The sequence below is a fragment of the Pholcus phalangioides genome, unplaced genomic scaffold, assembly GCF_987345545.1.
Source record: "Pholcus phalangioides strain wild (caught in Gottingen) unplaced genomic scaffold, Ppha-v1.0 ptg000003l_1, whole genome shotgun sequence".
Classification (NCBI taxonomy): domain Eukaryota; kingdom Metazoa; phylum Arthropoda; class Arachnida; order Araneae; family Pholcidae; genus Pholcus; species Pholcus phalangioides.
Genome location: NW_028301596.1, coordinates 39813496 through 39829612, shown reverse-complemented (window position 1 = coordinate 39829612; position 16117 = coordinate 39813496).

Here is a 16117-nt window from a genome sequence, read left to right as displayed (position 1 = left end):
AGTTAACATTTATGTACATTGGAACCGCCGTTAATGGACACTTTTCTGATTCTCGGTCCCGTGGAATAGGGCTTTCATGCATTTCACTCCCCGTTAGCGGACATTCTCGATAGCGAACTCGAATTTTTTCCAAACTGTAATGTATTAATTTTTTGGTCATAAACCGAGAATTTATCATATTCAACTAAGATTGTTTAATGCCAAGCTCGTGTTGGCGAATATGATAAATCATCAATTAATTATACACTACCAGTCTATGATGGTAAATTCAAATGGTAATGTAGTGTTTGTTGAGCGTGTGAAGAAAGCCAACATTACAAGAGACAAGGGTTTTTATGAATGTTTTTATCTTCATGCTTAATTTAATTTTTATTGAAAAATATGCGTGGTGCACGTATCATGTGTGGGTAAAAATAATTGGTTTAATAAATGAATAAAAGATAAAGATAGCTTACAAAGTTTATAAATTTTTTTCATGTTTATTAGACTTCCCAACTTTATTCAAGAATTATGCATAATCGCCGGTAAAAGTGGTGAATAGTGAAATTTAATTTTATCGAGACGATTGGTGATAATTCATAACCACCGGTGTATCATTTTGACAGTAATTAAAATGTATAAGAACCAAATTGCGACCGAAGCGAAACGTGTTATAAATGCAAAAGCTGTATAAACGATGTTCCACTGTATATCGTAACTCCCTCTTAGCGGACAAAATTTTTGGTCCCATGGGTATCCGTTATCGAGAGGTTCTATTGTAAATTTATTATTGAAGGACAGCCTTAAAAATTATGCTGATTACCTAATTTATACTACTTTTGTGATATTTTTCTAAGATTCTAGGTTTTTTCAAACTAAAATTTTAATTTTATGTATAAAGAATAAATTATTGAAGTTTTTGGTTACTTGGACCCAAGCTATATTTCCCATGAAATAACTCAAATAGGTAATGGGGGTAAAGTAACGGGGCCATTCAAGTATTACGTAAGCCGATTTTCAGCCATTTTTGACCCCCTCGCCCCCCCCCCTCCTGTCAGCAAAATTTCGTCAGCAGCTTAGAATATTTCATATCTTCTAAAAGGGGTGGTTGATGACGTAAGCAACCTTCAAACTCCCCTCCTTGTCATCAAAAGTCAGCAAATCCGAAACCCCCTCGATGCTGACGCAATACTTGAATGACACCTAAGATCTGAAAATAAAACCCATAGAGGCATTTTAGTTGCAAGAATGTTTCGGTGGTTCTCTATCTAGCTGAAACTTATTTTTTCAGGACACTATATGAAATGTAAATGTGTCTCTACCTTGCGTGTTACTGCAGTGTGTAAAAAAAAAAGGTGAAGGTGAAAGTTTTATAGGTTTTTAACAGAGCAGGAACATAGCGTCACTTAAAGTGCCCGAGGCGCTAAACTATCTATTGAGATGATGTGGAATCATGTCTATATTTGCATAACAACAGACTTGGGAGTGATTTAAAACATTTTTTGTCTTGGGGTCAAGTAGCCCCAGTTTACGGTTATTTTGTTTTTAGTAGAGCTATTCCTCACTAATAAAGAAAATATCCCTTAAAATTTTGGGGATTGAAATAACGCTTCCCAACTTTTACATGATACGGACGAGTCGCCGTCGTGCTGCCGTGCTTGGATTTCCAAGAACACAGTGGCCTACGTGACTGAATACCTGCTTTCACACACTACGGACATTCAGCCGTATGGAGCTAGGCTACTTACTCTGTAATAAAGCAAAACGGAATTATCTCCGTGCTGAGGATCTTCCGTACGGACGAATCCGTAGCGTGTGAAAGGAGCGTTACTCTTCAAAATTATATTTTCGGATAACATTGTTCCTTGGAAAGGTTTTCACGGTCCGTGAAGTTGGACGAGAAAGCAATTAACTTATTTATTCTGTAAAAGGGTCGGTGGGCCCCATTTTAACGGCAGAGGGGTTCCCTGGATCACAAAAAGTTGAAACCCTGGAAATGTAAAAGAATTATGCGCTTCTTGACCAAAAAATTAGACCCCGTTCTTTAATGTAAAAATTTGAATAAAAAATCCTTTGAAGAAGACCAGAGCCATATTTATGGGGGGGGGGGGGGGCAAGTGGATCTTGTGGTCCGTGTGCCAAACCAGAGAAGGCACCGAATTCACTCTGACCGCTCCTTCAACATCACACGGGTACTAAAAAAGGGACCAAGTACAGTATTTAGTTGCAGCCCTGAGATGAAGATTAGTTCCCCGCTGACCTTTGAAATTAGTGTGGTCCAAAGTACCGTAATTTTCTGCACAGTTTAAATGTGTGGATCAGTACTTGGTACAAAAATTCTTGTTTTCCCGGAACCCTTCTGCCACCTACAAGTTTATCGATACTACTCAAGACATTCATTCATAAGAGGCCATAAATTCTCTCACTGAAAATTTCTAAATTATTTGGCTGCCATCTATTCAGGGCCGTCTTAAGATCATGGCCCATTTTTTTCTAATGCCTGCACCAAATTTTGAAATAAAACAGGAATTTTCTGGAGGGGAAACGCGAGAATTATTATTTATTATAGAGTTTTGAACCATATATATGTATTTATATTTTATTTATCGTCCCGTTTTCTGGAGCAAACTTCATTCTCTGTATGAGAACCACGATCACAGCATTGATATTAACTTTTTTTTTTGTATTTTCTGGTCATCATATATCCAGGTCATGTGTGTGGTGGTCATCGTGGACGTTCGTCTATATATTTTCCCACGACTTTTATGCTGTGTGTGTGGAGCCCGGTATTCCCCGAAGGGATACTTGCGCATAGTGGGGGGAAAGGGAGAAGAAAATGTCAAACTTTGTCCATTTTTCGCTCAAGTCCCATGGTGGACATTCTTATTTTATTTTTCAAGTCGTCGTCCCCCTTTTTTGATGGCAATGAGTGAATGGACTTTTGCCTCTACGCTGTAGTTTTCTCCCCCCCCCCCCATTTTTTATTTATAAAATATAGATATGACGTGTATTTTTCATTGTCCTTGTTTGTATTGATGGAAGTTTGCCATGTTGGATAAACATACCCTTGTGATAATGGCAGAAACTACCCGTTGGAGCTATAAGAAGATAAGAATTTCAGCACTAATAGATTCAATGTTCATATTTAAATACATACTGAAAATACCTATTTGTATTCATATTTAAATACACACTCGAAATACCTATTTGTATTCATCGCCAACACATCCTTCGAACGGAGATTCCCTACATTAATTTTCCATTAATTTTTTTAAAATATAAGACGCTGTGTGTTTGTTCCTCTGGATAATGGGGGGAGGGGGGGGGGAAGGGCATATACCAACATCATATATAACAGAAGGCCTCCACGCGAAGCTCGTGATGTCACTGAAGAAAGTCATTTCACCTATAGCCTTTCATCTATTATTAAAAGGGTAAAGATGGTGCATGCGGGTGTCGGCCTGCTATATCTAGTGGCTATAGGCGAAATGACCACCTTCAGTGACGTCGCGAACTTCGTGCGGAGGCTTTCTGCTATAGATGGTGTTGCATGCACGAGGTTTGTTCAAATAGTGTCCGACCATATTTTTTCGTGCAGGAGCAACAGTCCTACAACGATAAATCATTCAATCATAACACTTCACTTATAGTTAGAAAAACTGGTGGCAGATGGCAGCACTACACATAATAAGCATTACAGACAGACAAAAAAAAACTTCACTACACGTACACGCACATTCCCGCATGTACCGATTCGTTGGGGGTTTCACGGGGGGGGGGGGGGTGTGGGCGGGGTGCATGTGTGGTGTAGCAGTAATAGGTAGGGCCTCCAAAAAATGGCTCGGGGATCCATGATGTTCTTAAGTCAGCCACCTCGTTGGGCAATTTGCCTGTTGTGGCGTGGTATTTGTATTTGTATTAAACCAATGAAGCTAGGGAGGCATAGTCTTGTGTACGTATGTGGGTGATCCTAATGCGCATGCTTGAATTTTTATCTGCCTGCAGTAGGTGCCAGTCGTTGACAGGCAACCGATGAATGAAGAAGTGTAAGTGAGCGCCGTCATATTTCCGTTTTTGAAAAAAATGGCAAGAAAAACTATAACAATGACACAGCATTAAATTTTGAGTGAAGCTTGGTGTTTCCGGAGTGTGAACGATCCGCAAGATTCAACAGACCTTCGGAGATGAAGAAATGTGCACCACATCGATGAAGGAGTGGTACAACCGCTTCTAAGATGGCCTCATAGCAATGGGGGAGTGAAGCGCGGGCCCTCAACATCCAGAAACCAGATCGTTATTGACTAAGTGAGGACTCTTGCGTTGCAGGATCATCATCGAATCAAGATTAGAGAACTTGCAGACGAGGCGAACATTAGCATCGAATCCTTGCATTTCTTTTTGTCTGGACGATTTGTTCTTCAGGAGATGCAAAGTCATGCTGACCGTCTTCGATGACTCCAGTGGCGTGGTTCATCATGAGTACGCAACGGCACAACCATACCAAGAGGTTCTACGTCGCGATTGGTCCGTCATGGTTGATTCACTAACAAAAGTACAGTTTTTTTGTTCCAGTTTTAGCAATTCTCCTGAAGTTGTCAACCACTAGTGTTGGGGAAACGTTGAGAACTAGCTCAAACGGATGACGTTCTTCGAATCCGAACAGACAGTTTTCATCAAATAATGGCCGCGAAAACCTTGGTAACTATTATCACTTTTACCGATCATTATGCATAATACCCCCTGAGCGTATCTGATAAATACTAGAAATGTATCGCTTTTAATGGTGATTATGCATAACTCCCCCTAGAGTGCTATGAGCGAATTTGATCGATACGGAACCTCTTGCATGTGCAAAAGGTCCTGAGTTCGATTCCCGGTGGAGAGAAACACTTTTTTCCAAGTTCGCCTCGGCATAATATCCAAAAAGCCTATTGTTAAATGAAAGTTCATTATATCGCGGTACGATCGTAAAATTCGTTAAATCCGAGTTCATTACACCCGGTTCAAATTCTGGCTCACACGAGTAGGGTTATCCAAATAATACAGTCGATTCCGCTTATAACGTTTTTGAAAAAAATACCGTCATGAAAAAACATTGCAAGTCGGAATACGCTTTAACTGGGTAATCACGATGAGTATTGAAGTTGGGACTACGAAAACGAGTCGCTAAATGGGAAAGCGTTGTATGTGGGAACATTATGAGAGAGAGAGATACACTATAATGTAAATTTTATGTCAATGCAACTGATTTATCTTATATCCAGAAAGCGAAATAGCGATTGTTTTATGAGTAAAAAAATCGCAAATGATTCATGGGCAGAAATGCGGAGGGGAAATGCCCCCAGCTTCAAAGGGGGAGTTAACTTATCTAATTTATATGTGTATATATGAACTGACATCATCATCGCCCCCCACCCCCGTGACTTGTCTATCTTCGCCTATGAAATGATTTAGTACGATTTATCATGTTTACCAACGACACTTGGGTGACATGTATAATCGTCGCTGGAAATGAGAAATTTATCGAACTCAATTACGCATAATAACCAGATTTATCCCACTTACCGTAATCTATATATTGGTTTAGGAAAAATTTACGGAGACCTATGTATCTCCGGTAGAGTGGATTGAAAATGGTTTGTCGATGATATTGCTCTTAAATTTGTGGTGCCACGAAATGATGGTGGCCCTCGGGCAAATAGCCAACTTGCCCATACGGAAATCAGACCCTGATTTTAGCTTTAGAATTAATCCTCGTTTTTTTTGTGCAGCTTTTCACTTGGTTCTTGATTTTACTGTAATTTAAATTCAGAGCTTTGAAATTATATTTTTTGATCCGTGATGTGTTTGAGCGCCATCTCTCGACCATTAAAGGAAATACCAAATGTATCATACTCAGTAGATATAGTTTCAGTATGGTCCTGTGAATAAAGTTGCTTATTCACAGGACGTCAAAATTTAATTTTGATGTGGTTTACAAATTTTCAGAAAATAAATTGTTTTTGCAACAGTTGTTGTAATTAAAAAGAATTTTAAAATATAATGTTATTATTTATTGGGTGGACGTTGTTACGTAAGCTTATAAATATCGCTACCGTGGAGTGGTGGTGCTCCGTCGAGTCCTTGTGCGCTGTCCTGGGGCTCGAGGAATATAAAAACAACAGTAAAATTTGAAAAAACAATTATAAGTATTTTTAAATAGTAAAAATAAATCACTAACTTCGATGTATAATTAAATAATTGGCCTACGGAGCTCCGCGAGTCAAAAGAGGTTGAGAACCGCTGATCTAGACTGTTTTCTGGACCGGACAATGACCTTTGGTCTAAAGATTGCCTATGTCAAGAACAAGGCTACACAAGCCCTAGGCATGCTCTCCAAAATGGCATTTCCTCAAGCTCGTCTCTCCTTAGAGAATAAAAGTCATACTATATAAATATATACTTCGACCAATTATGACATATGCAGGCCCGGTCTGGCCTACCCAAGTCATAGCAACATGCAAAAGCTACAATCTCAGCAAAACAAGATCCTCTTGTGAAGGCACCTAAATTTGTACGTGGAGCTGACATCAGGAAAGACCTGGGTGTACCCAGAGGCGCATTTATGGTTTCACCGCCTGCTGGCTACATGAATTTTACCGCCCTTCTCCCATTCTAGTTTAATTTTCTTGACTACTCTTTCCCCGAATGTGCCACCCCGTGCTATAATCCGCTTAGCATCCCCACTCCTGCAAGTACACTTGTGTCTCTAAGTCACACTTTTGGTCACACACTTTTTTAGTCAATATTTAGTCACTCACATTCTTGCACTGGTTTGGTCACTCACATTCTTGCACTGGTTTGGTCACTCACATTCTTGCACTGGTTTGGTCACTCACATTCTTGCACTGGTTTGGTCACTCACATGCTTTCACATGCTCTAGGCCACAATTTTAATAGCTCACTGACATGGTTCCTCGCTGGGTCACTCTTTTGATCACTTACACATGCTCTAGGTCATTACTTTGGTCGTTCACGTGATTGCATCCGGTCTAGGTCACTCACTTACCTAGTTCCTCGCTCTGTAGGCCATTCTTTTGGTCATTCACGTGCTTACGTGCACACTATAGGTCACCGTTTTGGCCATTCACAAGCTTGTACACACTCTGGATCATTCTTTTGGTCATTGACACGATTTCACACTCTCTGGGTCACTATTTTGGTCACTCACAAGTGGAATTCTAAAATTCTAATAACGAAATAATAATTTCAATAACTCCGAAATTATTCCTTCAATTTATTTCTTTCAAAAATTAATAATAATAATAAACGTGTTCCTCACGTATTCCCAAGGGATCAGCATGATCCGTCCAGGGAATTTGTTAGAGTTAGTAAACAAACATCCATGCCCGAACCGGGATTCGAACCCAGACCTGCACAGTGAGAAGCTAGTTCCCTAACCACTCGACTGCCAGGCGGCCGTCTAATCCTGAGATTATTTCTTTCAAAAATCTGGAATTTTTTCCTCGAGGTAATTTGTGAATTCTGTTGGTAGATTTTGTAGTAGATGTAGATTTTTGCCATTTTTAGAGGTCGAATTTTTGCCTGAAAACTTCTTGGGCCTCGTGCTCCGTCTCTCACGGGCCTGCGGATGTAATCAAATTATTATATTTTTTTTTTCGCGAAAACGTCTTTTAAATCACCTGACGATACTCGGAGCATTTGCAAGAGAAGTTGCGTGATAAAATTCTTTAAATGCTCATACCTCAGGAACAGTGGCGGATTACCGCACAGGCGCATGAGGCGCGCGCCTGGGGCCTCGGCAGAGCGGGGGGCCTCCAAATAGTTGTGTGCTTCATCCTACATATGAATTTACATGCGCATCAACAAATCTCTTGAACTAAGTACAGTATCTGCTCTACCTTTTTTTTTTTTAACCGCAATTTTTTTTTTTTTAATGTATACTGTACCTATAAGAGTTATGGAAGAAAAACGGGAACTGAAAGAAAAGAACAATTTACAAGACGCAGTTCTCAAGGGCCAGTTCTTCCCCGACAAAGAAAGAAGAGACATTGTAAAGCGATCATTCAGGGAGGGTCATTTTCAAACAGTATTTCCCTAAGCGCACAAGCAGGAGGAGGGGTGAGAACAGCAGGTCCTAATGTCTGTCCGAAATGAAAATTGGAGTGAAGGCATAAACAGATGTCTCATTCCACAATATTAAATGCTTTTATAGGCGCCAATAATACGACAGCTTTGGTGTAAGCTTTTGTATACAGTATAATGGATGACAAGATGGCTATCGGCAAGCGGCGACATCGACAGGAAGAGACACTCGTACTAATTAAAATGAATGTAGTAGAGCTCTTATTGTGATTTTGTCTCCCACTTGTTTGAATGAAATACTATAAGCTGGTTCAAACAACATATACATTTGCAATCTATGACTGGAACCATACGACCATATGACAAAAAAAAAGTGGGGTTTGAAATGAATGCTGAATGACATGCATTCTGAATCACGTGATTTTTCTGTTTCTCTTTTAACACTCCCTCCCCGGCTGAAAAAAATCAAGGGGGTTTCTTTTCCTTCTTTCTAAAAAAAAAGAGCTACATTTTTGGATTGATCAAGGAGGCTTGGGTAGACAACATCTTTGTGTCAGACAGAAAAGTGTTTATTGTTAATGTAATTGTAATGTGTGTTATTGTAATGAAAAAAATTTCCATGCCGATCCTCAAGATTTCCTTTAGGATATAGATTGCAGAGTCTTCAAAAATAACGGTAAGCAAAACTAAAAATATATAAATTATCTGATAAATTTTTATTTGAGCATTTCAACTACAGTAGTCTCTCGAGAATTCGATCGTGCTCTAATCCAGCACGTCCAGTAGTCCAGGATATTTAGGTGGTGTGGTGTCACTTTTCTCCTGATGCCCTAACCCCTTAACACGTTCTAATATTTCTTAATTGCTGATCAAGTCCTGACTATGTCTTTGCACGAAATTTCATATATTATTTCAATGGGTTTCTTCAAAGTTAATCCAGCAATTTCGGTAAAATCTGGCACACCGTGGTCTAATACGTACCGGATTAGCGAGAGTCTACTGCAGGGGTCTTCAATCTTTGAGGCATAGCAGGCCATATTGAAACATTTTATAAAGTACGCGGGCCACAATGTTATACTGTGGCATTTTTCGTTATTAAACGAAACGGGGGGTGGGCATAATATAGAAGATTTTTATTCACTCTGAATACAAATAATACAAAGGCAAAGGCCACAACAGGCAGAGTGCCCAACGAGGTGGCTGAAAGAGAAAATAATAATAATTAATATAATAATAGTAAAAATAAAATAGAATAAACAAATAAAAAATAATAATTTCTAAAAAATTTTTTTTTAAATAATTTCTTTCATTGACAATAATTTTAATTCATTATGAAATAATTTCTTTCATTAAATTTTATTCATTCTGACCTAATTTCTTTCATTAAATTTTATTCATTCTGACCTAATTTCTTTCATTAAATTTTATTCATTCTGACCTAATTTCTTCCATTAAAAATATAATTCTTATATTTACTCTGATATAATTTCTTCCCTCTATTGAAGAAATGTTTTTCTATTAAATATTATCAGTATCTTTATATCAAATCAAATATATTATATTTGAGATATTATCAAATCTTTATTAATCAGTAATATTAAATTACTAAAACTATGACGGATCTCCATTTTTGCCGTGTGGCTGGCTGAAGGCACCAGGACGGACATCTTAGATTACTAAAAATATGATGCAGAATTTTACTGTGATTTTTTTTTTTTTTTTAATGGGAGTGTGATTATTTTTGATCTAGTACCAGAGAATATCATTATATTTCCTTATCTTATTTTTGTGTTTATGGTTTTGGTGATGCAAAAATAAAAAAAAAGTTATGATTTTCATAATACTGTTCATTTTAGTGAACCATCTCGTTCTTATTAGGGCCAAAAGGGTGCAGTGGTGGATAAACGCAAATTTGTGGGTGGGGGCGGTGGTTGTGACAATGTGTTCAATTTTTCAGGACGGTTCTGATTTTTTTTGGAAAAAATTCTGAATTTTCCCCCTTTTTTAAGCAAATTTATTTTCTTGGTTTGTTATTCAGTCAAAAACGTAGAAAATATTTTTTTTTTCCATTTAATTTTTCTGCTCTCGGGGGGGGGGGGGGGGGTGACAGCCCCTACCTTTAATCCGCCCCTGATAGGGGGGGCCTCCAGATCAGGTTGCGCCTGGGGCCTCCCAAAATCATGATCCGCCACTGCTCAGGAAGTAGTCAACGCAAGTCAAAAAGCAGTGATATCGTCAGATGCACATTGCAAAGGTGCATTCAACGATATCACTCAGGTTTCAATATATCTTCCCGTCTGGGCACCAGGCCCGCGACCCTGATTCGTAACAAACTGTTTCCCGCTATATCTCGAGCAGTTCACAACATAAATAGGCGACATTGGTATTGTTTGTTAGCTATTCCGATGACAAAGCCGGTGATAATGAAATTGCCTAACACGCGATTCAAGGCACAAGACTGATTCACGTCAAAATTTAAGGCCGTGTCTATGACACAGCCTACCCTAATTTTTTCTCTTAATCGTCTGTCTTCAATGGTTTTAACCATTTACTGAAAATAGCCGGCTGGCGACGTCAAAGAGCTTCCAGGACCAAATATGGTCCACGGCAGAGCTGCCATTAGAGGTTGTGTGACAATTGCGGCCACACGGGCCCCGCGTTTTGGGGCCCCATACGTTTTAGGTAATTGAAATAAAAAAATAATATTAGATGTATCAAATACAATTTTTTTTAGTGAACATGGTGTCTGAGCTTCACAACTCTATGAAATTCTGGAATTTTTTTCCTAAATTCTCAATATTATCAATTCTGGAATTTTGAATTTTTCTATCAATTCTGGTATCGAATTCTTAAATTTTCATCAATTCTGGAACTTTTATCAATAATTAGTAATCTAATTTCATAGGTGGAGATGTGGGTCCCCCCCCCCTTTTACCAGCGTCAATGGTGGATCCGATGATCATAGGCCGAACTGAATTGACACAAGTGGGGGGGGGGGCATACGACTGATATAATGTATGTCCATGTATATGAATTGACATCATCATCATCATACCTTCCCCCAGCTTTCATCATCGTACCCCTCCCTGCCCCTCAGCTTTTCAAATCTATCTCCGCCTACGACTTGTTCCGTATAATATTTCACTCTTGCCCTTGAAATGAGTAGAGGATAAATCAAAATGCAGGATGTCACAAATTTATTCACAGAACAGCAATTTTCACAGTTATTCACAGAGATACACACCAACCAAAGCACGACCTACAAATAAGAGTTCTCACATTGAGGATGAAGTCTAAAAAAAATTGACCTCCCTCTCATAATATGGCATCACATTTTATAGGTATGGGAGAAGCTTCGAGAAAATTCTGTTTCATAGTTTCAAATTTTTGGTGCCACTTGACGGGCAGAATATTAACCTGGTAGAAGAATCTGGATGTTTCGCGTTGCACGTTCCATTTCTCCTTTGGCAACAGGACACTGCCGACTCGCAGCCGTCGCCAAACGTGCCAAGTTTGTAAATTTTGACGGTTTCCTCAACAAAATGCGCATCAGAATGTTGCCAAAGGTTAGAAAATGTTGTAAGAATGAGAAATTTTGGCTTTTATATATAACTTTAAATGACTAAGATACTTCATATGAAAAATATATATATATTCTGGCCACTTTTATGAGACTTTTTGAAAAAAACCACTTATAAAATCTTATGTCATTTAAAGATATACCATCGGAATGTACCCCAAGGATGTAAAATGTGGTAAAAATGAAACATTTTGGCTAATAATGAACCAATATGATATTTTCAAGGAAAAAGTGATATTTAGGCAATTTTTATTTGATTTTTTGAAAAAAACCACGGGGTTAAAACCAAGGTTTAAACCAAACAACCCTGCTAGAAACAGGTTGAAGGCCTCTGATATACTGGGTGCATTGATGAAGTGACAAGCTGTTGTAAAGGAGTAAATATGTCTAAAAGTCATTGTTTGAAAACCAGAGTAAATAAAGTAAACTTTCCAAAAATCATTGTTTAAAGCCATGTCTGAAGCATGGTTGAATGGTTTTTGCCCATTTCAAGCATTTGCCCAACTCTGATGAACTTTTAAAGTAGCCTAGTGTTCATGTTGGGTCCTGTTTGTACATGTGTAAAATTTGGCAACGATTGCCCCAAAATTGTAGATTTGTGTAGAGAATATGCATCCCTTTATATACAGTCAAGTACACTATAACATACCCTGGATGTAACATGATTTTGTAATCCCTGATTTTTGGCTCATTCACTTCCATGTATTTTAACTCTACTTACATACCCTTCTTAAAACATACACTATTGATATAACATACCAAAAACACTCTCTTAATCTAGAAAATGATTAGAGAGTATTTCTTTGTTTCTTTGAAAAAAATTGTTTTTTCAACTTTTCTTTGTAAAGGTTACAGCCTGGGAAAATGAAGCCAAAAAAGTGATTTGTTTGTACAATATTCATCGTATGCAAAGGTTTTTAACAGCTAGCTGATGCGAAGATATATTTTGGAAAGAGAAAATTCAACTGCTCACGTGAATTGTGAGCTTTGGCCTGACCATCCATATATGGTCTCGTTCAGTGTACACGAGCTCCAAGGAAAGATTGAGATATTCGTTGCATCTGTAGTCTAGTGGTCTAGGATTTCATCACGAAAGTGAAAGGACGTGGGTTCGATTCCCCACATTTGATCTTTTTTTTTCGTACCACAGTCATTTTCTTCACACGAGCGCTAATTGGACCGGGAGCTACAATTTATTGCCAATTCCGAATGGCAGGCTTGTTTTTTATACTCATCTAGAGGTTGGTGCGCTAACCCTACGATGGGGGGCTCCCTGCCGTAGGAATTTTTTGCTGCGGTCAAGCCGCCATTTTTTTGTTGTACCTGCAACGTTTGTCTTGCATTCCCCGGTTCTTTATCAGTTTTATCCCAGTGATCATTGAATGGAACAAGACTTTAGTTAAACTATAAATATTTATTCTATTGACTATTAATTATTAGTATAACATTTTCACAGACAATTATCACAATAAGCCTTTTCTCTCAGACATTACAATGAGACAATAAAATAGAACGCTCCCACTGCTAAGCCTAGGTATTCGGATATTAGTTCACATCGTCCACAAGACAGTCCAAGATGTCTCAGTCAATCAGTGGCCTTCTTTACATCGCGGCAGGAGACACCCAGACACCAGGTTCAGATGGTTTTGTGTCTTGAAACATGCATTGAGGCTACAGGTCAGCCACTGTGTAGGAAACTGGAGGCAGACATCCAAGAGTAGCCGGTCTGGCCACTAATCAATCCGTAGGCGACGGGATCACGACAAGGTTGGACTATCACATGAAGTCAAGCGATGAGACGGGTGTGGTGCCAAAGGCACACCTTCCCAAGTTTAACACATTGTTTTAGCTGAGAGAAGATCTGGCTCACACCTCAGCAGGGCGCGACACCTTAGTAATGAAGACAGGAAGTTAGACGGAAGAAGTAGTTGTTCGTGCAGATCTCTATCTGGTTTTTATACAGGAGCGTTCCCACAATGCTTCATGAAGGAACCAATCACAAGACCGAAGGTGCGGTATTGAGCTTGCATCCAATTTACATAACTTCATGAGAGAAAAGGAAATATTGTAGAAAATATAACACAGAATCTGGCAACCAAATATAACGACAGCGGCCGATCGGCGAACACACGATCCTGCCGATCGATCCAGAAAACAAAAAGGCAAAACAAATCAAAATCCATTAAAAATGACCAGAATAAGGACCATTTCCGCAGGGACCTAAATTGTAATGTTACATACCCGTGTGTCAGGAAAGTTTTCTGCCAAGGACGAACAGCGTATCGAACTCGCGACACCTATAAACATCCTTTGGTACTTTAGGTGAGTATCTTATCGACCGGGCTACCGTGCCAATGATTCCCCGCAGTGGCAGTTGAATTTTCTTTTTCCAAAATATATCTTTGCATCAGCCAGTTGTTAAAAACCTTTGTATGGATAGCAGAGAATGACATCTCATCCTCAGATATTCATTGTATACTGGTGATAACTTGATGCATTCTTTCATTTGATCATTTTTGTCGCACCACGGTAATTTTTTGCACTCGAGGGCTAATTAGATTGAGACCTACAATTTATTGCCCATTCCGGATGGCAGCCTTTCTTATACTCAATGAGAGGTTGGTGTGCTACCACATGGAACTCTGTGATAGCAATTTTTTTCTGTTGTCATGTCGCCATTTCTGATGTACCCCAGCATCAGGAAAATTTCTGCCAAGGACAAACCATGTATTGAACTGGCGACACCTCTATACATCCTTTGGTCTTTTAGGTGAATATCTTATTGACCGGGGCTACCATTAATGGTTAGGATTCAAGCTCCAAGAAGTATCACCTTTTCTTTGGGCGCCTAGAAATACCTTTTTGTGTATGGGGGACTTCATAGTGCCTAGAAATACCATGTTATCTGCAGGTGTCTTGGCAAAAGCTACTAGCTTGTGTATAGGGCAGTGTCAAATACTATGAAAAGGTGGAAAACAGCTATGAGCTTTTGAGCGCTAAAAAACTCAAGATTTTGGAGCACAAAGGGGGAGGGGGGTCAGGGCCGTTATTTCAACTTTTTCCAGGGGTGGGGGGCAAAGCACATGTACTCAATGTGTATATATATCATATTTTAGTGTATTTTCGAAATGTCAGGGGGGGCAACGCCCCCCCCCTAAATACCAGGCCTGGGGGGGGGGGGGAGTTCTGGAAGAGTTTTTCTTAAAAGTGGGTAAATAAAAAACCTATAATCTTGGGTCAATAGTGCTCTGATATGTAGAGAATGGGAGAGGAAATTTAAATTATAGTCTTGTATATTTGTACGATAACATATTGTACTATATTATATGGTGGTAAATGCATAATTTTATGTTGAAATGTTACTTTTTCAGAAACATCTTTTTTTATGGTGTAGTTTCTCTTTTCAATGAATCACTGTTTGTTTCATCATTATACATATACAGTAGTGTGCCGAATCAGAGAAATTATTCCCTGGAAAAAGTTATGGAAGACTTGTTTATTAACTCATGACATTTATATCTCCCCTCCAATTAATCAAGTGTTTCTTAAACTTTTGGCACCTGCCCCCCCCCCCTGATTTCATCATCATTTATCCGTGACTGCCCAGAATAGCCTGACGCAGGGGGTTCTCAAACTTTTTCCACCAGAGGTGCCCTTTTCCCCTATTCAATGCTTATCTGTGAGCTCTCTAGAGCTGTTTATAAAAAATATTTTCGAAAAACCTTTGTCAGGGTCACTGCTCCGTGGTGCCCTTGACGAAGATTGGAGGTGCACCAGGGTGTCGCTGTGAACAGTTTGAGAACTCCCTGACCTAATGTAAAAAACCCACTGCAAAGAACTGAATGAGCACGCATCAATACACCAACACCTCCCTCAAAAAAAGGGTGGCGATGAGCCACGAGCACACACATTTTGAGAATCCGTTGAATATTTCTGAAATAATATAAATGTACTATATATAATCATCACTTGTTAAAGCAGAACTCCGGGTGTTATTTGTTTATTTCTCACTACAACACATAAGTGGTTTGTTTGTTTTTGTCGCACCACTGCCACTTTCTGCACACGAGGGCTAATTAGACCGGGACCTACAATTTATCGCTGAATCCGAGCGGCAGGATTGTTTTTTATACTCATTGAGAGGTTGGTGCGTTAAGCCCTTGATGGGGGGACTCCCTGTGGTAGCAATTTTTTTTCCTACGGTCATGCCACTGTTTTTGTTGTACCCTGTGTCAGGAAAGTTTTCTGACAAGAACGAACCGGGTACCGAACTCGCGACACCGCTAAACATCCTTTGGTACTTTAGGCGAGTATCTTATCAACCTGGGCTACCGTGCCCACCATAGGTGGTCTACGCAGGGTCATCTTACGAGCATCAAAGGGACTTTTCCAAGGCCCTTTACCTGTTCAGAAATTCCTTCCACTCTCGAAAAATTTAACTGGATCTCACTTTCATGAAGTCCCTTTTGCACC